This window comes from Gorilla gorilla, chromosome 16 (assembly GCF_029281585.2).
Source record: "Gorilla gorilla gorilla isolate KB3781 chromosome 16, NHGRI_mGorGor1-v2.1_pri, whole genome shotgun sequence".
NCBI lineage: Eukaryota > Metazoa > Chordata > Mammalia > Primates > Hominidae > Gorilla > Gorilla gorilla.
Window position 1 is genome coordinate 92232949 of NC_073240.2, and position 22289 is coordinate 92255237.

At 47.5% G+C, this 22289-nt stretch overlaps 1 pseudogene; it reads right to left on the reverse strand.

The window, feature by feature from the left end:
• Positions 1-7930: 7930 nt before the first annotated feature.
• LOC101134908 (golgin subfamily A member 2-like) lies at positions 7931-19625 on the reverse strand (annotated as a pseudogene).
• Between the last annotated feature and the right edge of the window lie 2664 nt (positions 19626-22289).

A 22289-nucleotide genomic window follows, 5' to 3' on the forward strand; every position in this document is an offset into this window, starting at 1 on the left:
CAGTTTATAGGCTATACAGAGATTAGCAGGAATATGTTAAGACACCGAAGGTATGAAATCAACCATATCCAAAATGTAGGAAATTATATGGGACAAATGATCTGTCGTCTTCAAAAAAATGGCAAAGTGGGAAATGTGGGAGGGGAAAACACTTCAGAATAAAAGAGATTTAAGAGATGTATCAACAAAATGTTTCAATGTGTGGATCTTTTTTGGATAATAATTCAAAGATAACTGATTTAAGGAATTACTAAAACTTTTCGGGTATTGTATTTCTTTTCTTTTCTCTTTTTTCCTGACAGAGTCTCGCCCTTTTGCCTAGTGGAGGAGCTAGGCTCACTGCAAGCTCCGCGCCACAACCCCCCCGCCGCCCCAGGTTCAAGAGATTCTCCTCCCTCAGTCTCCCGAGTAGACTGGGATTACAGGCGAGTGCCACCATGCCCTGCTAATTTTTGTATTTTTGGTAGAGACGGGGTTTCACTATGTTGGCCAGGCTGATCTCGAACTCCTGACCTCAAGTGATCCGCCTGCCTTGGCCTCCCAAAGTGCTGGGATTACAGGCGTGAGCCACAGCGTTGGGCCAGGTATTGTATTTCTATGTTATTATTATTTTTTGTATTTCTATGTTATACAGGCTTGTATTTCTGTTAAAAACAAGTCCTTATCTCTTTGAGATACATACTGAAGTTTTTACAGGTGAAATAATTTGGCCAGGAGTAATGGTTCATGTCTGTAATTCCCACCACTTTGGGAGGTCCAGGTCGGGGTGGGGGGGGGGTTGCTTGAGGCCAGGAGTTTGAGATAAGATTGGTCAACTACAACACATAAAAAATAGCCAGGCGTGGTGGTGGGCACCTTTAATCTCGATACGTGGGAGGCTGAGGCAGGAGGATCACTTGAGCCCAGGAGTTTGAGGCTACGATCATGCTACAGCACCCCAGCCTGGGCAACAGAGTGAGACACCGTTTCTTTTTTCTGTTTTTCTGTTTTTTTTTTTTTTTTTGAGACAAGGTCTGGCTTTATCTATCACCCAGGCTGGAGTGCAGTGACATGATCTGTCTCTTTTTTTTCTGAGATGGAGTTTTGCTCTTGTTGCCCAGGCTGGAGTGCAGAGGCATAGTCATAGCTCACAGCAGCTTTGAGCTCCTGGGCTCATGTGATCCTCCCACCTCAGCCCCCCAGATAACTGGAATACAGGCACATGCCACTTTACTGAACTTCTCCCTACGTTTCTATGTTTGAAAAGCTGTATAATACAAGGTTAAGCAAAAAACAAAAAACACGCTGTGCTCACACTGGACTTTGAGACCTCATATGGTATTTTATGCTGAGCCTTTCTTCCCACTAACCCCCTTAGATTGAATCTTGGCTGCAGTGGGAGATGGAGGTTGCCCTGAAGTAGTGGGATTTACTCCCACTGCTGCTTAAAGAAGATGAGTGAAGCATTACATTACACTCCTTTTCTTCCCCCCCGGAGTCTCACTCTGTTGCCCAGGCTGAAGGGCAGTGGTGCTATCTTGGCTAACTGCAACCTCCGCCTCCCAGGTTCATGCGATTCTCCTGCCTCAGTCTCTGGAGCAGCTGGAGTTACAGGCATGCGCCAGCACTCCCAGCTAATTTTTGTAGTTTTGGTAGAGATGAGGTTTCTCCATGTTGGCCAGGCTGGTCTCGAATCCTGACCTCAGGTGATCCACCTGCCTCAGCCTCCCAAAGTGCTGAGCTTACAGGCGTGAGCCACCACACCCAGCCTTATTTTTATTTTTATCCCATTACTTTTTTTTATCCCATAACTTTTTCTTCGTAAGTTATTTCCATAACTTTTTTTTTTTTTTGAGATGGAGTCTTGCTCTGTCACCCAGGCTGGAGTGCAGTGGTGCATCTGGGCTCACTACAACCTCCACCTCCCGGGTTCAAGCAATTCTGCTGCCTCAGCCTCCTGAGTAGCTGGGATTACAGGCACGCACCACCACGCCCAGCTAATTTTTTGTATTTTTAGTAGAGACAGGGTTTCGCCATGTTGGCCAGGCTGGTTTCGAACTCCTGACCTCAGGTGATCCGCTCACCTCGGCTTCCCAAAATTCTGGGCTTACAGGAGTGAGCCACCACGCTGGGCCTAGTTCCCTGCTTTTGGATGACAGTAATCTTCATCTCATCTGCACCTGTTTCCCCCATTGGACACTTCTCCAGGTTTTGCTGACAGTGGCCTGCTTTTATTTATTTAATTTTTATCACATGACTTTTTTTTTTAATCCCATAGCTTTTCATAAAACTTTTTTGGAATAATTTTTTTTTCATAACTTTTTCCACAACGTTTTCCCCACAATTTTTTCCTCAGCCTTTTTTCATAACATTTTTTATCCCATAGTGTAACTTTTTTTTAAATCCCATAACTTTTTAATCTCATAACTTTTTTTTTTTTTTTTTTTGAGACGGAGTCTGACTCTGTTGCTGAGGCTGGAGTGCAGTGGTGCGATCTCGGCTCACTGCAACCTTCACCTTCTGGGTTCCAGCAATTCTCCTGCCTGAGCCTCCCAAGTAGCTGGGACTACAGGGGTGTGCCACCATGCCCAGCTAATTTTTTGTATTTTTAGCAGAGACGGGTTTCGCCGTGTTAGCCAGGATGGTCTCGATCTCCTGACCTCGTGATCTGCCCGCCTCGGCCTCCCAAAGTGCTGGGATTACAGGCGTGAGCCACGGTGCAGAACATCTCATAACTTTTTTAATCCCATTACTTAACTTTTTCAGTTTGTGTTCTTTTAATAAACACTTGCATAGTTATATTACAATTTTGTAAAAATAAAAACATTATCCCATGCCGAGTGTGCCCAGCACTTGCACAATCTCGATACCTTTAATATTATCATTTTCAAGACACACAAAATAAAATTTTAAGTCAAAAACAGCACTTTGCAACAATAACTTATTACATTACAGTAACATCACAGCAGTATTCAATAATGACACTTTAGGCAAAAGTCTTTCAGTATTTCCGTTATAGATTCTATTTACAAGAATTCGTAAATAGGTAAAAGTTATTCTAAGAAAACTTGACAAATAAAACTTTGGACTGGAATTGGCATTTCTTTCTCTACTTTTGCTTCTCCAGTTTCTTCCTTTTAAGCTACAGTATTCATATTTTAAAATATTTTAATTTATTTCAAAACATTAAAATAAGAGTTACATTTTTAATAGTTACACTATTATAAAATGACTCCTTAAGATAAAGTTTTAAATAAATTATATTCTGGATAGGGCTGATTTACATTTTGAAATTTTCTAAAAATCAGCTTTAGTTTTAAAACTGATTTTTTTTTCATTTCTGGAAAACCTATCAGGTTTAATCAAATACTTTAAAAATGATTATCATATATTGCAATCTTTTTTTTTTTTTTTTTAGAGACAGAGTCTCACTCTTTTGCCCAGGCCAGACTGCAGTGGCGCTATCTTGGCTCACTGCAAGCTCCGCCTCCTGGGTTCACGCCATTCTCCTGCCTCAGCCTCCCGAGTAGCTGGGACTACAGGTGCCCGCCACTGCGCCTGGCTAATTTTTTGTATTTTTTAATAGAGACGGGGTTTCACCATGTTAGCCAGGATGGTCTCGATCTCCTGACCTTGTGATCCACCCACCTCGGCCTCCCAAAGTGCTGGGATTACAGGCACGAGCCACTGCGTCTGGCCCATGCCTGGCCTATTTTTATAGAGACAGGGTCTCACTGTGTTGCCCAGGCTGGTCTCAGACTCCTGGACTCAAGTGATCCACCCACCTTGTCCTCCCAAACTGCTGGCATTACAACTGTGAGCCACTGTGCCTGGCCTATTTTTATAGAGATGGGGGTCTTGCCATGTTGCCAAGGCTGGTCTTGAACTGCTGGCTTCAAGCAATCTTCCTGCTTTGGCCTTCCAACGTGCTGGGATTACAGGCGTGAGCTACTGTGTCTGGTCTAAAGTCTTTATTGATAACATTTTGAGTGATACTTATTAAAAAAATAAAGAAGTTTTATAGGTATTTGTGTTAGCTTTTTTATTGTTGTATAACAAAATACCACAAGCATAATGGCTGAAAATAACACATATCTCACAGCTGGGCACAGTTTAGCTGGGTCCTCTCCTTAGGGCTTCACAGCACTATAATCCAGGTGTCAGCTGGGGCTGTAGTGTCTCATCAAAGGGCCAACTGGGGAAAAAGACTGACTTCCAAGCTCCTTCAATGTGTTTGGCAGAATTCATCTTTAACTGTAGGACTGAGGTCTGTTTCCTTGATGACCTTTGGCTCTGAGTTGGGAGCTGCTCTCACCTAGGGACTGCCTGAAGCTTCTTGTTGCCTGGCTTATCTGTAGACTGTCTTACAACATGACAGCTTGCTTCTTTAAAGCCAGCAAGGGCTTCTCCAGTCTGCTAAGATGGTATCTTATATAGAACATAACACAGGAGTGACATCCCATCACTTTTGCTATATTCTTTTGGTTAGAAACAAGTCAGGTCTCCCATCCCAGCACTTTGGGAGGCCGAGGCAGACAGATCACTTGAGGTCAACCGTTTGAGACTAGCCTGGCCAACATGGTGAAAACCCATCTCTACTAAACATGTACAGAAAAAATTAGCCAGGCGTGGTGGCTAATCCCACCAACTGTAATCCCAGCTACTAGGGAGGCTGAGGCAGGATAATCCCTTGAACCTGGGAGGTGGAGGCTGCAGTGAACTGAGATCGCGCCACTGCACTCCAGCCTGGGTGACAAAGTGAGATTCCATCTCAACAACAACAACAACAACAAGAAACAAGTCAGGTCTTGCCTACACTCAAAACGAGGGGAGTGTATAAGGTGTAACATAGGGAATGTGTGGAGATCACGGGACCCATTTTAGAATTCTGCCTACTATAGTATGCTAATGATCTCTAATAGATGTCTAATAATCGGCAGAGAATATTTTCAGTTTTATCTTCATTGAGTACCTTTTTTAGATTGATAACTAATGAAACATTGTTTTTACCTTAATTACATTTCCTTAGCTTTCTTGTGAGGGTTTAGAAGTCAGTCTATACATTTATCCTGGGCTGTATTCTTTTGTGGGCTTTCTAGGGTGTGATGTGAGTACACAGAGTTTACACATACCTCACTGAAACTGTTTTTTTCTTTGCAGCACTGTAAGGGCTGTGGTAATGTAGGCTGGGAGTGGTGGCTCACACCTGTAATCCTAGCACTCTGGAAGGCCAAGGCAGGTAGATCACTTGAGGCCAAGAGTTCAAGACCAGCCTGGCCAACATTGTGAAACCCCCGTCTCTACTAAAAATACAAAAATTAACTGGGCATGGTGGTGCATGCCTGTAATCCCAGCTACTCGGGAGGCTGAGGCAGGAGAATAGCTTGAATCAGGGAGTTGGAGGGTGCAGTGAGCCAAGATTGCGCCACTGCACTCTAGCCTGGCGAAAGAGCGAGACTCCATCTCAGAAAAGCAAAGAAGTCTTCCGTTTGCACAAAGGGAAAGTAACAAAATTGTTTAAATTAACCAGAAGTCTGTAATGAGGTTAAGTAAGGGCTAAATGTTGTCGTTTCTTGTTTATCATTAGGAACACGTGATGATGGTAGTGCTGGTGTTGAGGGTGACTGGGCTCAGAAATGATCATAGGTGCGCCTAGGTTTTGAGGCCTAATTTTCTAGTTTCTAGAAATGAGGTTAGAAACAAGAGTTCTGATCAAAATCTCCCTTGGCTATTACTGTTAATATGGTTTGCATCTAGAATGACACAGAAAGTTCATTACCCATATCTTTTCTATGGCAGTGAGGAAAACGGAGTAAGTTCATGAACATAGGGATTTAGCCTTGGGTAACGAGGAAGGGTATGAAGCAAGGTTGCTGACATTTCTAAATGTCTGGAATCTGATTTGAGGCTGGGCACAGTGGCTCATACCTGTAATTCCAGCACTTTGGGAGGCCCAGGTGGGAGGATTGCTCGAGACCAGCAGTTTGAAACCAGCCTGGGCAACATGGCAAGACACCATCTCTGCAAAAAATACAAAACATTAGCCAGGCATGGTGGTGTGCACCTATGATCCCAGCTACTGAAGGGGCTGAGGTGGGAGGATCCCTTGAACCCAGGAAGTTGAGGCTGCAGTGAGTCATGTTCACACCACTGCAGTCCAGCCTGGGCCACAGAGCGAGACCCTGTCTCAGACAATAAATAATCAACCTGATTGTGGCCGATGAAAAATTTGGCAGTTTGATTTGGAGCTCATGGAAACTTTCTCAAGTTCATGATTAATCTTTTCCCGTATTTTGAATTTCTAGGACAAGGAGACTGGCTTTCACAGAGGTTCGGGTTGGGTTCAGTTTTCTTCAGAAGAACTTCAGAATGCACTACAACAGGAAAATCATATTCTAGATGGAGTCAAGTCAATCTGTTTGTATACCAGATACATCTATGATATACATGCAGCTACTATCTGATTATGTATCAATTAAATAGATCATAAATGTGGAACGATGGGGACTTTGAGAGATTTGTAACTGAAGCTGCCTTCACGCTTGTTAGAATGGTGGGGTGGACGGGAGGTGGAGCTTGCAGTGAGCCGAGATTGCACCACTGCACTCCAGCCTGGGCGACAGAGCGAGACTCCGTCTCAAAAAAAAAAAAAAAAAAAAAAAAAAAAAAAAAAAAGAATGGTGGGGTGGAAGAGTTCCCAGTTTTAAAGGAGAAGTACAAGAAGACCTGTAATTGTTAGCAAGATATACAGAACACAGTGGACATAGCAGCGCACTTCTCAAGTCAGGTAAGCTGGGGCTGAAATCTTGCCTTTCCCACTTATTATGTGATCTTGGGCCAGATTGATTTATATTTTATTTTTTAATTTATTTGTTTTCGTTGAGACTGGGCCTTTCTATGCTGCAGGTTAGTTTTGGACTCCTAGCCTCAAGTTGTCCTCTTGCCTCAGCCTCCCACAGTGCTGGGGTTATAGGACTGAGCCACTGTGACTTGCCCAATTTACAATTTTTAATGGAGGGTGAGGGAGTCATAAGAACAACAAAGATGGTAAAGGGAGTTTGAGGAGAAAACAAATAAAAGAACATGGTGCACATAAAAACTGCCTGAGTTCTTTTCACCGACTCCCTCATAAAAAGGCAATTTTCAGATCGAATGTTTTTGCAGACATTGCCTTTCCTTCCTTACAGTGCTTATTTTTTTCCAGCTCCAGGTTCAAGCTCAAAGGCCTAAAGTTTTGCAAACATCTGGTGAAGAGGAAGATTTTTGAGACTCTCCCAGCCTATTACATAAAGGAAACATAACCGAGAATTTTGTCTAAAGGTTTTCATTTGAAACAAAGCAAGAGCTTCTTTTCCCCACTCCAAATTAAAACACAGCGCAACAGGGGCCACATTTATTTGGCAGGACAGTTCCAATATGTGAACATCCTCCTCCTCACTGCCGTTGGGGTGACTTGACTCATAAGCAGGTGTTCTTACACAAAATATTAACCCGAACTGCTAGTGTCACACAAAAGGAAGTGGTCTTGACTGTGTATGTGGGCCAGCATGTTCTACAAATGCTGAAAGGTGGGAGAAGCAAAATACAACCCACTCTTTAAACAAACTAAATAATTCAAAGTAAAATTTTCTATCCCCGCCCCCTCCCTACCCTTGCCTTCTCCAATAATAAAAAGTAGAATCCAGATTTGGTTTGTATCCTGACCATTCACAAAGTGTCGTGCCACAGCACTTGCATCATTAGGGTTATGGATGATCACAGTTCATTTGCTTTGAAGAGACGTGTGTCTGCTCCTTCCTCCTCTTCTTGCCTTCATGCTCATGTTCTCTGGGGCAGCTGCTGAGGGTCTTTGAGAGCCACCATGCTGTCTGGCTTCTTCCAAAAATGTGTCCAAATCAAAAGAATCTTCCTCAAACTGAACTGGTCCTTCTCAGCCTCTCGGCCTCTCTGTCTATGGTATGAAAAACTCCTTGTTGGGAACAAATCTAGGGAACAAGAGAAAAGACTATGAACTACTTTATTTTCACTGGTGTAAACACTGAAACACAGTTGTATGGCTTGATACCTGTTGGTCTTTCTTCTGGCTTCTAGGTCATGACCATACATATCCTTGTCCAGATTTTTACTGGACCTATAAATACTCTGGGCCATATCTTTATTTACCGCCTCTCCAGGCTTGATCATAAACATTATAAATTTTGTCTTCTCCACCTGCAAATCCACTGTCCATACCCTGTAGAAAAGTGGATGACATTAAATGAAAGTATAAACACCAATTATTAAAAGATGAATCTGACAACATTCACGTGAAGAGTAAACTCTTGCTAATTTGTAGCTCAAATTTTCCACAACCTGAACTGCAAATTGTAAAAAAGTCTTCATTGGACCGGGTGTGGTGATTTAGGCCTGTAATCCCAGCACTTTGGGAGGCCGAAGAGGGCAGCTCACTTGAGGTCAGGAGTTCAAGACCAGCCTGGCCAACATGGAGAAAGCCGGGTTGGTCTCCCCACACGCAGAATCGCCCCCGGTCCTTGGGGTTGGGGCTGCCGCCTCTGGCTCCTTCTGGGCCAAGGCCACCGGGTGAGCCAGGTGCTGGCAGCACACCCTTTGCTCTTTCAGCTGCCCACGTAGCTGTGCCTGCTGCTCCTCCTTGGCACTGACTAAAGCTGAGTTTAAAAAGGCCACCTGCAGGCAAGACGTATGCATTCTTGTAGGGGGATACACAGGACAAATGCGGCAGGGAGGGGGAGAGGAGGTCTTCCTTTGGGGCCTCAGAGGGTGCACCTGTGGGTCACAGGTGAAATGATGTCTGACCACTGGCTCCCAGGGAAGGCACGAGGGTCCAGAGAAATCAGAGGGCAGGAAACAAAGAGCAAAAGGGGGTCTGGGAGGGACCACAGAGGGAGGCAGCAAAGGTGGGGCAGTGGGAGTCAGGCTCACCACGGCCTCCCGGCTCTCCAGGTCCTCCAGGATGCTCAGCATGGGCTGAGGCTCCTCCTCCTCCTCCTTACTGCCCAGTCCATCGCCTGTGAGGGGTGGCCAGAGGGGTCCTCAGACAACCCAACAAGGGAGGTACAGTGGGCCACCTCTGTCCCCACCCTCACTGTGTAACCCTGGGCCAGCCCCTTCCCAGAGAGGAATGAGCAGCTGTTCTCTATTTTCATTTTTTTTTTTTTTCTAAGAGCCAATGTCTCACTATGTTGCCCAGGCACAGTCCCACTAGCCATCGGTGCGGGAGTTCTGACCTGCTCCCTTTCTGACCTGGATCCCATCCTTAGGCAACCTGGTGGTCCCTGCTCCCAGGAGGTCACCATATTGATGCCAAACTTAGTGCAGACACCCGGTCAGCATAATGACCAGCTGTCTTAAAGGTCTCTTCCAACTCCTCAATCCTACACTGCTAACAGTCCCCCTTTCCTCCTGGGGCTCTCTCCTCTTCCTCTGAGTGGTGTCCCGTACCTTCCCCAGGCAGAGCCATGAGGCTCATCTGGGACTGTAGCTGCTGGTTCTGCTGGCTGGTAGCTTCCAGGTGCTCCTAAGGGGCCAGGAAAGAGAATGAGAAGGCACAGAGGTTGGCAGGTCGTCCCCCTCGGGGTCCCGTCCTCAGTAACTCCCTTGCCTGAGTTTCCTTGAGCTCTTGGCGGGCCATTTCAGCCACCGCTTTGCCCTGAGCTTCCTGCTGCTGCAGCTGGTCCATGAGCCGGGTCCGCAGCAGTAACTGTGCAGCGCCTCCTTCTCAGAGGTCAGCTGCTGATAGGCTGCCACCTGCTGCTGATAAGTGGCCACGTACTGCTGCAGGTGACCCAGGTACTGGCCTCGCTGCCGCTGCAGACTCTGAGCCTCTTGGCTCTCCAGCTCCACCTGCAGGAAGTCCCTGGGCATGACGGCAGCTGGTGGCTGGCTTCCAGATTCTGGGCCCATTAATAGGGTAGAGAGGGCACTGTGGGGCTCTGTCACCTGCCCAGGTCCCTGGCCCCTTGCTCCAGGCCTAAGTGACTGCCCCTACTTGCCTAGAGCCCCATGCCTCCTTTCCCAGCCTCAAATCTCACACCCTTTTCTCACCATTTAAACTGCAGGCCACAGACTGGAGGAAAAGCAGAGGGAGCCAACCACCATCTGCTAAGTGTGCTACATGCCTAATGTTTCCACGTATTATCTCATTTAACCCTCAGCACCTCTGCGAAGAAAAAGCTCACTTCCTTTTTAAGTGAAATAAACTGAGACTTAGAGATGCAAAGTAGTTCAATGGTGAGCAGCGGAGCCGAGGCCGGAATTCAGTTTGAATCTAAGGAGGCTCTTATACCACTGCCTCTTTCCCTATGACTGGGGGGCTCCATGCCTCTAGCTGGGATGATGACGTCCAGACCTGGGAGAAGCCCAGGGCTACCCACCTCTAAAAGTCAGAGGGCAGGAAGCAAGAAACAATCACAGCACTGCCTTGGAGGGTGCTGGGGTCACCTGTCCCCCAGGCTAGAGCTGCCTCTGGCCTTGCACCTCCCTTCCCCAGAGACTGGTGCCCGCCTCCTAGCCCTTCTTGGATGGGGCGGGGGTTACCATCTGCTTCACCTTGGTCAGCTGCTCCTCGAGCTGGTGATTCTGGGAGAGCGCGTGGCTGATGGTGGTGCAGTCTTTCTGCACGGAGGACCTGCCCGTCTCTCCCTGCTCCTCCCAGAGCTCTGCTTTCCACTCCCGCAGCCTCTCCTCCTGCTCCCGGTTCAGGTGACTCGAGCCCTCATTGGCTTCCACTTGGGCTTGGAGCTGTCCTGCCAGACTCTCCAGCGTCTTCCGCAGGTGCTTGATCTCCGCTTGTAGCTGCTGTTCCACCTCCAAGGGTCCTGCTGGGGGCTCCAGGTGTAGGGGTTCAGCTGAGAAAGGAAGCAGACAATAAGGGCCTCTGGATTCTCAAAAAACCCTCCTCTTGGTGCACAGCTCCTCTCAGGCTCCCCAAACTTGGCCTCCCTGCTAATGATTCCTTGCAGCCGGGTGGTAGCCAATCTTCCAAGCCACTTTTAGATAGCACTGTGGGTGGCTGACAATCAGCACTCCTCCCTCTTTGCTGATGGGGACACTGAGGCTCATGGAGATGACAAGACTTGCCATCTCCCCACCTCTTTCCCTGTGCCTCAAAGCCCTTCCATTTACCCACCAACTTGGGGCATTCTAAGCCACCCCACAGCCCTCTGATGCCAGTCCTGCTTCGAGGTCACCCCAGCCCCAGCTCACCCATCTGGTTCTTCGTTCAGTGGTGAGCAGTGGAGCTGAGCTTGTCTCCAGCTCCTCTACCTGATGCATGTCATGCTTCTTCTCCTTCAATGTGTGAACCTGCCCAAAATACAGGGGGAAAGGTCCCTGGAGAGAGGGGCTGGTGGCTGGACAGGCTACCATCTCCCTCTCTGCCCCCACCTCCACAAAGCCCAGACCCATGACCACCTCTGGCTGTGCTCCTCCCATTGCACAGATGGTCAGAACGATCAAGCGACCTCTCTAAGGCGGGGACTGAAGCGTCAGGTCTCACCTGCTCCAACATCTCCTGCATCCTCTGCCACACATGGCATGCTCTCCATGGAGATACTCAGCGTACTCGTCTCTCCATTTGTAGATACCGCAGCCACTCCATCACCTGCGAGAATTGACACAGAAGTTAGGAAGGGCTGTCACTGGTCCTCACATACTCCTGGCCACCTGGGGTCATCTTCCTTCCATGTCTCTCCCTCTGCAAAGCCTCACGTGCCCCAGGTATGCTTCCAGCTGTGCCCACTCCTCCAAGGCCTGCGGTAACTGCTGGTTAGCATCCAGGGCTTTGCAGCATCTAGACAACTGGATGGTGAAACAGGAGAAATTTTGATCTGGGGAGCCCGGACTGTTCCACCCAGTGCCTTTAAAAGGGCTAGGGCTAGGCTCAATGTACAACTCAGTCAATAGAGTCTCTGTCAAGTTGCTTTGCTTTAGATAGAAAAAATTGAATAATTTTAAAGAGATCTCAGGCTGGGCATGGCGACTCATGCCTGTAATCCCAAAATTTTGGGAGGCTGAGGCGGGTGGATTCCTTGAGCTCAGGAGTTCCAGACCAGCCTGGGCAACATGGCGAAGCCCCGTCTCTACAAATACAAAAACTAGCCAGGTGCAGTGGCACGCACCTGTAGTCCCAGCTACTTGAGAGTCTGAGGCAGGAGAATAGCTTGAGCCTGGGAGGTGGAGGTTGCAGTGAGCTGAGATAGCACCACCGCACTCCAGCCTGGGTCACAGAGCGAGACCTCATCTCAAAAAAAAAAAGAAAAAAAAGATCACAACTCTATTACCAGGGTATAGTGAAAGTGATGGCTTGAAGCTCAGAAGGAAATAAACAGACTCATGAGCTAGCCATATAAATGCAATCTATAAAATAATGGTTTTCATCCATGATGCTTTATGAAAAAAAATTTTAAGCCCTAACCTTGAGATTCTGATTCCCCAGGTCTATGGCAGGGCCTCAATTTGTAGATTTTTAGCAGTCTCTAGAGGATTCTATGGCAGGAGAAGAACAAGGACTCAAATTTTTCAGCTCTTGGCTGGAGCCTCCCCATACCCAGCATGATCCCTAGGCCATGGCCCCAGCTGGATGGGGCTCTCACCACCCCAGGGCTGCAGTAATCCCCTCCAGGTGTTCAAGAACCTCTGGCATATGCCAGGTAGAAAAATGTGTTTCCTTCTGTAGGTCCAAAGCCAGGGATACCACATGTTCTGTATTGATATGAAACAATGACTTGCAATGAAAACATATAAATATCCTTCCTACTCCTACCCTCCATCCAATGTGTTTTATTTTTATGAGTTAAATAAGAAAACGAGTGGCAATCGGAGATTTTGTCTAAAAAGTATATCTACAGGTATCAGTTCTCATCCAGCCTGATCTCATCCAATATCATATATATTCTCTTACATGTAAAGTTTCAGGAAAGTATCTTCACAATATAAGACTCAGGCACACTAGGAGTTCTATAATAAAACACCAAGTAGATCAGAATGTCCAAACTTACTAGAGAAGAAAAGTGGAATCATTGGCTATATTTTCAAATTGCATTCAACAGGAAATTTAAGTTTTGAGTTTTTTCCACCTTGAACCCGGGAAGCGGAGGTTGTGGTGAGCTGAGATGGCGCCATTGCACTCCAGCCTGGGCAACAAGAGCAAAACTCTGCCTCAAAAAAAAAAAAAAAAAAAAAAAAAAAAAAAAATTACTCAGAAAAAAGGAATGATTTCTAACAGAAAGTGGGCAATGGAGACACGGGAACTTCCCACAAGAATAAAAATGGCCAATGAGCATATGAAAAAGATTAAAAAGCACTAGAAATCAAAGAAATGTCATGAAAACAATGAGATTTTCTGCTTAAAGACCAGCAAAAGATGACAAATAGAAGGGGAACCTGGAGCTCTGTCTCTGTTGGTGGGAGTATAAACTGAACCAATTTTCCTACAGGATAATTTGAACATTTCTATTAAAAACCCTAAAACTGTTTTATGTTATTTTCCTCCAGAAATTCTTCTTCTATGAATTCAGTCCAAAAATGCTTGCTCAAGTCTATTAAAAATGTATATAGAAGGAATTTCACCTCTGGGGTGGCAACGATTCACTTAATATACAGCCAGCTATTAAAAATGATGATGCCAGGATATATTTCTGCCATAGAAACATGCCCAAAATATAGTAAGTGACAAAAGGCTATATATTATGATTCTACTTTTTAAAATGTTTACATGCACACAAAAGTGTAAAAAGCAACAAACCAGAATGTTTTGAGTGGCAAAATTAAAAATTTTTCTTTATATTTTGTCATCCAAATTATTACAAAAAGAATGTGATTTCCTTTATAATCAGGGAGAAGTGTTATTTTCATTTATTTATATTTATATATTTTTTCTTTTTCTTCTTTTTTCTCCTGTATGTTTTCCACGTAGGCTAGAGAGCTTGAATCTGCCTCTTGAGGTCAGTCAGCCCATTTTCGGGACGTGCAGTACACAAAGCTGCCCCATCTTCCTTTTATTTTTCATTTTTATTTTATTTATTTATTTTTTGTTTTGAGACGGAGTCTCACTCTGTTGCCCAGGCTGGAGTGCAGTGGCATGATCTCGGCTCACTGCAACCTCCACCTCCCAGGTTCAAGCAATTCTCCTGCCTCAGCCTCCCTAGTAGCTGGGATGACAGATGCCCGCCACCATGCCTGGCTAATTTTTTTTATTTTTAGTAGTGACGGGGTTTCACCATGTTGGCCAGGCTGGTCATGAACTCCTGAGCTCAGGTGATCCGTCTGCCTAGTCCTCCCAAAGTGCTGGTATTACAGGCGTGAGCCACCACGTCCAGCTGAGAGGTTTTTTTTTTTTTTTCATTATACTTTAAGTTTTAGGGTACATGTGCACAACGTGCAGGTTAGTTACATATGTATACCTGTGCCATGTTGGTGTGCTGCACCCATTAACTCGTCATTTAACATTACGTATATCTCCTAATGCTATCCCTTTTTTTCTCCTCCCTGCCCTTCCCCCTCATTGTAGCCAGCAGCAGCTCCAAACATCACTGCTGCTGGGGAGGAAGTAGTAGAGGGGAAGGAGGGAGGGAGGAGATGGGGGGCACCAGGGGGACCCTGACTCTCTCCCATGACATTTCCTGCCACCCGCAGCAACAGTGTGGTGTGTCTGGGTGATACCAGGCCTGCCATAGAACAGAAACAATGGCTAGAAAAGATGGATATCTCAGTGGTGATCAAGGTGGAAGGATGACTGAGGACGAGGTGTCTCTCTGCATCCCAATCCCCTGACTTCACATAGAACCAGAGCACTGAGGCACACCTGACTGCCCAGGAAAGGGACCTTGAGTTCAGAAACTCAAATGTTGCATTTAAAATCAAGGACTTTAGGATGAAATTTCTCATGCACTGCATTGTGGACAGGGATTCACGGTGTCATGGATGGGGCACCTCCCAGTGCTGGGTTTTGTGTGCAGCACTTTGTATCCATTCTCTCTGACCTCCCAACAGCCCACTGAAGGAGACATTACCACCCTCATTTCACAGCGGGGTCAGAGGCCACAGGGAGGTCATGGGGGAGGAGGAGAAGCAGGTACCTCAGTCTGAGGTTGGGACCTCCCCCTCCGACTCTGAGGGCAGTGCTGAGAAGCTCCCTAAGAGGCAGGGACCAGAGCTGGAGGAGTGGAGACCATCACAGACCCTTCCGGGGCTGCTGTGCCATTGCTGGAACCTTCTCTATGGAGAGTACTAAGTACCTCTACCTGTAGCACTTTCCCTGGCTGGAATCCTGCAATTGTCACAGTGGTCTGAGATCCAAGAAGGCAGGGCAGGAGCATTGTGTCCCCTTCCCAGCAGGTGCAAGGGAGGCTGGGGGGTGAGGCACAAGCCCGTGGGAGGGTGAGGGGCAGGACGGGTCCATGGTGAGCCTCTGTTGACTGCTTGCTGCCTCAGCTGGAAGGTCAGGACCCAATGGCTATTACAGGTTACAATTACAGAAGTATTTTGGATTTCGGATTTTTTCAGATTTTGGAATTCGAAAATCTGAAATCGAAAATGCTCCAATGAGCATTTCCTTTGAACCTGGCGTTCGAACATCATGTCGGCACTCAAACAGTTTTGGATTTTGATTTTCAGATGAGGAATGCTGTATTATCTTCTGAATGAGGCCACTCATTTAGGAAAGCCAAGAGTTTGGGGACATGGAGCTGCAGGCCAAAGAGGTGATTTCTGAGGTGCCTTCCAGTGCAGAAGGGCCTACAAAGTGGTTTAAGCCAAGCCACAAAATAGGAAACCCAATATTTAGCTAATGGAACACTGATAAAACCTGCTCAAGATGTCTGTCTCTACTAATTCAGATGGAGCCAAGCCAATGCATTCTTATTATTTTAAAAAGGCACCAGTCTGTCTGCAAAAGCACTGAATTGTATCACGCATCATCAGTGGTGGTTTTTTATGGATATGAAGAAGGGGTTTTCACAATGCAACGCACGACACACTATCTTCCAAATCTCTAAACATTTCTCTCCCCAGCCCGATCTTCTCCAGTTGTCCAAATCACTCCCTCTTTTCTCTTGTCTCCAAAACTCAAAACCATGTTCTGACTTTCTGTATCCTGCCCTCCCCTACTTGGACCACCTGAGAAGGCCCCCGGTTCCCCAGGGTGTCCCCTCCTCCCCTCCTGGGATCCCCCATCTTTCCTCAAATGGACCAGTTTGGCCTCTGTTAGTTTCTCCAACTCTGCCTCTCAACCTTTCTCCCTTCACTACAGAATAATGTCCAGGAGGCCAAGAGCCCACAAACCAGGGACCCTCCCTTTCCAGAAGGGAGGAGAGAGGTGACTACAAATATTTGGTTATGATTTTCTTCACTGCCATGCCTGTTTCCATGGGCAGTGCTGAGCCCCAGTCCTGGCAGAGCTCAGAACCAGGCTCTCAAGAGCTGGGGCACGTGGGGCCTAGGGAGCCTCTGGGTTGAGGATCTTGCACCCCACTCTGCAGCTGCCCTGTCCCAACCTCTGTCCCTTCCTTCCTGTGCCCGCAGGCCTGCTCTGCCCTGTCCTGCCTCAGCCTGCCCAGGAAGGCCTCTGCTTGAGGCCCCCAGGAGGCTCACCCCAGAGCAGGCATTATGATGGGGACTGCCATATCCCACCTGCAGAGTCTGCCTGGGGCTTTGAACCAGCCAGGAAGCTCATGTGGACAGGGCTGGCCCTGGGCCTAGTGGTGGGGGAGACAGGTCAAGTCTGAGCCCTCCCCAGTGCTGCCCCCATCCCCAGGCCTGGCTTCCTCTGGCACCCAGTCCTGCAGGTCCCACCCACCCTGTGCTCTGCCAGGTCAGGGGACTGCTGCTATGGCATTAGAGGGTCAGAGCCGCAGAGGGCCCTGGAATTGATTAGCCGAGTCCACCTCCCATGCCTCAGGATGGGGATGTTAAGGCCTAAAGTGAGTCAGGGACCCTCATCCATAAAAGAGCACATAATTTTGGACAGAATGAGCTAGAACCCTGGTCTCTGAACTTCCATGCTAGTGTTTTCCCCATAACACATAGGGATTCCATCATTTCTAGCTGGCCTCATTGGCTCATGCCTGTAATCCAAACACTTTTAGAGGCTGAGGTGGGAGGATTGTTTGAGACCAGGAGCTTGAGACAAGCCTGGGCAGCAGTTTGAGACCCTGTCTCTATAAAACATCAAAAAATTAGCCAGGCGTGGTGGTACACATCTGTAGTCTCAGCTACTTGGGAGGCTGAGGCAGGGGGATTGTTTGAGCCCAGGACTTCGAGGCTGCAGTGAGCTGTGATTGAGCCACTGCACTCCAGCCTGGGTGACAGAGCAAGACCGTGTCTCTAAAACTATAATAATAGTAATTTCTAAACTATGGAGGTGGGTAAGGGTGGGTATTGTCGAAATTAATGGAATTGAAAGTGTAGATTGTGGGTTCTCCTATGGTTATTTGCATTTTAAGTGGAACATAAAGATCAAAACATCTTGACACACAGGCAAATCCACGGAGACAGAAAGCAGATGAGTGGCAACCGGCGCCTGGGGAAGGTGCGGAATTGGAAGTGACTGCTTCATGGGTACGGAGTTTCTTTTGGAGGGATGAAGAGGTTCTGCAGTGATTAGTGGTGATGGTTACACAGCACTGTGAGTGTAGTTAATGCCGCTGAATCATACACTTGAAAATGGTTGAAGTGGTAAGTTTTATGTTTCATGTATTTCACCACAATTAAAAAAGAAATCTCCCTGACTCAAATACATAAAACCTGTATAGAAAAAGGTCTCACTGCTGGGAGTCTGTTTTCCTTCTTTCCTTCTCTCTCTGTGCCTCCTTCACCCAGTCTAAGAGGGGAGCTACACGCAGTGTAGAGAGTGACTGAGAACCCACTCTAGGACAGCATCCCAAGAAACAAGACAGAACCAAATGATAAAAGGAGTTGTTTCTGGAAAAACATCCTGGAATAGGGGAGGCAGCACAGGTCAAGCCACAGGGGAGGGTCTGTGACAGCTGCTTTACTCCACGGGGTACCACTGAATGCTCCGGTGGTTCCTGACTTCACATTTTAAAAATTATTTTTATTTATTTATTTTTTTTGAGATGGGGTCTGTTGCCCAGGCTGGAGTGCAGTGGCGCGATCTCAGCTCACTGCAATTTCTGCCTCCGGGTTCAAGTGATTCTCCTGCCTCAGCTTCCTGAGTAGCTGGGATTACAGGTGCACGCCACCACGCCCAGCTAATTTTCTATTTTTAGTAGAGATGCGGTTTCGCCATGTTGGCCAGGCTGGTCTTGAGCTCCTGACCTCAAGTGATCCTCCTGTCTCGGCCTCCCAAAGTGCTGGGATTACAGGTGTGAGCCACCTCGCCCGGCCCTGAGTTCACTTTTTTTAAAGACTCCACATATGAGTGAGATCATGGGCTATTTGTCTATGTGTGCCTGGCTTATTTCACTTAACATGGTGTCCTCCAGGTTCATCCATGTGGTTCCAAATGACAGGATTTTGTTCTTTTTATGGCTGAATAGTACTTCATTGCCTATAGGAAATGATCCATGCATAAGGGGATGGATGTGCTACCTCCCTGATTTGATCATTACGAAGCATATCTGTATTGAAACATTAAATTTACCCTATGTACAATATGTACATATTGTACATACAATATGTACAATTTGTACGTACAATATGTACAATTTGTACGTACAATATGTACAATTTGTACGTACAATATGTACAATGACAATGTGTCCCTTTTAAAAAACTGGCTCGCCGTAGAGACCAGTAAAGGCTTTCGCAGCTCCAAGGGAGATCACAGACTGTGGAGCAGGCTGGGGGCTCCAGGGCCTGGGCCCCTGGCACTCACCACTGTACTTTCCAGGCACAACCCTCCCTCTCTTTAAGGTCAGGCATTCCCCCTCCCCTTCCTGAAGGTCTTGCTTCAAGCCTGCCTCCTCCTTCCTCACCCAAACCACTCGCTGTGTTTTCACCCCTTATCAGAAAATTACTTAGGCCATGAAGCTCTGTATACATTTACCAGCTTTCTGAAAAGGCTTTCATATCAGGCAGTTTCCCACGGGGTTGGAGTCTCAACGCATTGAAATGGTAAATTATGCTGGGTGCAGTGGTTCATGCCTGTAATCCCAGCACTTTGGGAGGCCGAGGTCAGGAGTTTGAGACCAGCCTGGCCAACATGGTGAAACTGCATCTCTACGAAAAATACAAAAATTAGCCAGGCATGGTGCGCACCTGTAATCCCAGCTACTCGGGAGGCTGAGGCAGGAGAATTGCTTGAACTGAGGCGGTGGAGGTTGCACTAAGCCGAGATCATGCCACCGCACTGCAGCCCGGGTAACAGAGCAAGGCTTCTTCTCAAAAAAAAAAAAAAAAAAAAAAAAAAAAGAAAAGAAAAAAATTAAAAAGAAATGGTAAATTATGTTTTCTTTACTCCCTTTACTGAACTCCTTGTAGGGCCTAGCACTGTATTCTGCACACTTGAGTCCATCGTCCAGCAGATGCTGGTCCTTCATCTGGTCTGGGGCTCTGAGCACTCGCCCCACAGTGCTGACCTGGCGGTGCTCATCGGGGTGGGAGGGAGTTGGCGCTACTCTCCTTGGAGTGATCTTGTAGGTATGTGTTAGATCTGTGATCTGAGGCATGTTAGGAGCCTAGAATAATTTCCCAAGGGGAAGAACTAAAAGTCCCCACAAGAGAACAGAGCTTGCCCATCGACTGAAGAACAGTCCTCCAGGGTCCTCTCCTGATCCTGCTCAGCTGTGAACTCCCTCCTCACCCACCCCTCCTGTTCCTCTTCCTCCTCCTCCTCCTCAGCTCTCAAGGTTTAACCATCAGGTTAAACATAGTCCCCACAGGGTGAACCCAAATGAACACCCAGCGCTGTCAGGCATGGACTATTGCATGGATAGGCTCACGGCAACCCTTCAGCCTACACATAGGGCAGCCTTATCCCAAACATGCGCATTGTAAACGCACACTTCCCAGGGGTGGACAGGGAGCCTGGGTTCCCGGCTCAGCTTAGCTGGTGATCAAGGTATAACCTTAGTCCTTCCTCTCTCCAGGCCTCGGTTTTCTGGCTGTATGATGAAAGCACTGGACTTAATGAACCTGGGTTTCCTTTCAGCTGGCGTGTCCATGTTCACAAAGTTGTTCTTGGTGTCACTCAAGCAGCTGCTCCCACCTCCCCAGCCCCACCCAAACACATGCCCATAACCACATACATGTGGTTAGAGTGGGAATGAGGAGGTGTGGGAGGGCAGCCCCTTCAGAAACTGCTGGCCCTGCTGGTGTTGCCACCCAGAGGCCCTGGACACAAAGCCCTCCATGGACTCCCTTAGGCTTGCCTGGCAACAGACAGGGGCCTGTTGCCCAGACACATGCTTCTGCCTGGTGCCCCTCAGTTGACCGCAGGGAAGCTTTGGAAATACCCCACAGAAAGGAAGCCACTAGATCCCATTCTCCTCAAGTCTATCTGGGGAGAGGGGAACGCAGAGTGAGAGGGCTTATTTTCTGGCTGCATTAGCCGTTAGCCATTAGCTCCGGAGGTCTGGGCCGTGAAGTCCTGGGCAGCGCAGGGAGCAGCTGGTGAGTATTTGCTTCACCCCAGAGGCTGCTCCTGGCTTTGCCAGACCTGACCTCAGAGGGTTTGGTCACATGGGGTGTTGTATCCCTGAGACTCACAGAGACACGCAAAACACCAAGTGGGGGGTGGGGGTGAGGCCTATAGAGGGGAAGGAACTTGCTGAGGCCTCCACAGTGAAGAAGGCACCTCCAGTGCCTGGCCTCCAGAAGGTCCTCAGGCCTGAGCTCCCCTGTAGCACCAACACAAGGCAGTGCTGGGCCACTACCCCCTGCCCTTCCCCCCTTCCCTAAGGTGCGGCTAATAGGTCAACTGTCCTGGTCCAGGGATATTTTTAGCCAGCAACATTTTGCTCTGAAGGTGGCTTTCCTGTGGCTGCAGTAACAAATTGAAACAACTGGTTGGCTTAAAATGCCAGAAATTTGCTTACAGTTCTAGAGGCCAGAAGTCTGACATCAAGGTGCTGGTAGGGCCACGTTTCCTCGAAATGCTCTATGGCAGAGTCCCTCCTTGCCTCTTCCAGTTCGTGCAGGCCTCAGACATTCCTTGGCTGACAGCTGCATCACTCCCACCTCTGCCTCTGTCTTCAGGGGTCTTTTTTTCTGTCTCCTATAAAGACACTTACTGGATTCAGGCTCCACTCAGATGATCTCATCTTGAGATCCTTGATTACATCTACAATAATGGCGGATTCACAGGGTATTGGGGTTAGAAAACGGACATATCTTTTTGGGGGCCACTGTTCAACTCATAACATATACCACTGCATTACCCCATGCCCCTACATTGTCAGCCATACTCTGTTGTTTGTTCCTGCTTTGTGGTAACAATAACAGCAACAGCAATACTAACAGATAACATTAATTGAGTGCGTACTACGTGCCAGGCACCATGATAAGCCCTTAACATATTAACTCATTTAATTGTCACCACAACCATGTGAGGTGGTTACTATTCTCTCCAAACTACAGTTGAGGAGATGAGAGTCAGAGAGGAACATGTTGATCACAGGTGAATACAGAACCAACTCCTGGGATCCCAGAGTTCAGAGTGGACAGAGACAAAGGTAAGAGACAGGGGACCTGCCCCTGGGTTTGGAGAGCAGGAGGACCAAGGAAGATGGTGGAGGAACTCAGGCCAGCACCACTCCACCCCTTTCAGCTGTGTCACCCCAGGCTGGAGCCATGCGTCACACACCATGAGGACACTGGGGCTACAACCGACACATGTTCGTGCCACGTGGTGCTAAGAATCTTGGGAGAGAGAGATGGAAACCAAACATTTGCATAAATTAATGTAAAATTGCAAATGGAATGCAGAGCACAAGGTCGTCTGTAAAAACTCAGGCCAAGGAAGAGCTTCCTGAGACAGAAACGTCCAAGCTCAGAAGTAACCAGGCAGGAGACGAAGGGAGGAGTGTTTTGGGCAAAGACTTTGCATCTGCAAAGACTGTGTGGCCAGAGGAGGCATGAAGAGTTTGAGGAGTTGAAAGAAGGCCTGAGTGGCTGCAACTCAAAAGAGGCTTCCTAGGAGGTGAGGAGGTGAGGGGTGGAGCTAACCATGTCAGGCTCTGAGTGTCCAAGAGTGGTAAGAAGCCAGATTTTAGAGAAAAAAACAGGTCCCTGGGGAGACAGAAAATGCTTTCTATTCCTCCTGGACACAAAGAAACAAAGCACAAGTTACATCCTAATCGGTGCCCACTTCTCTGGTCCTGGATGGGACACGC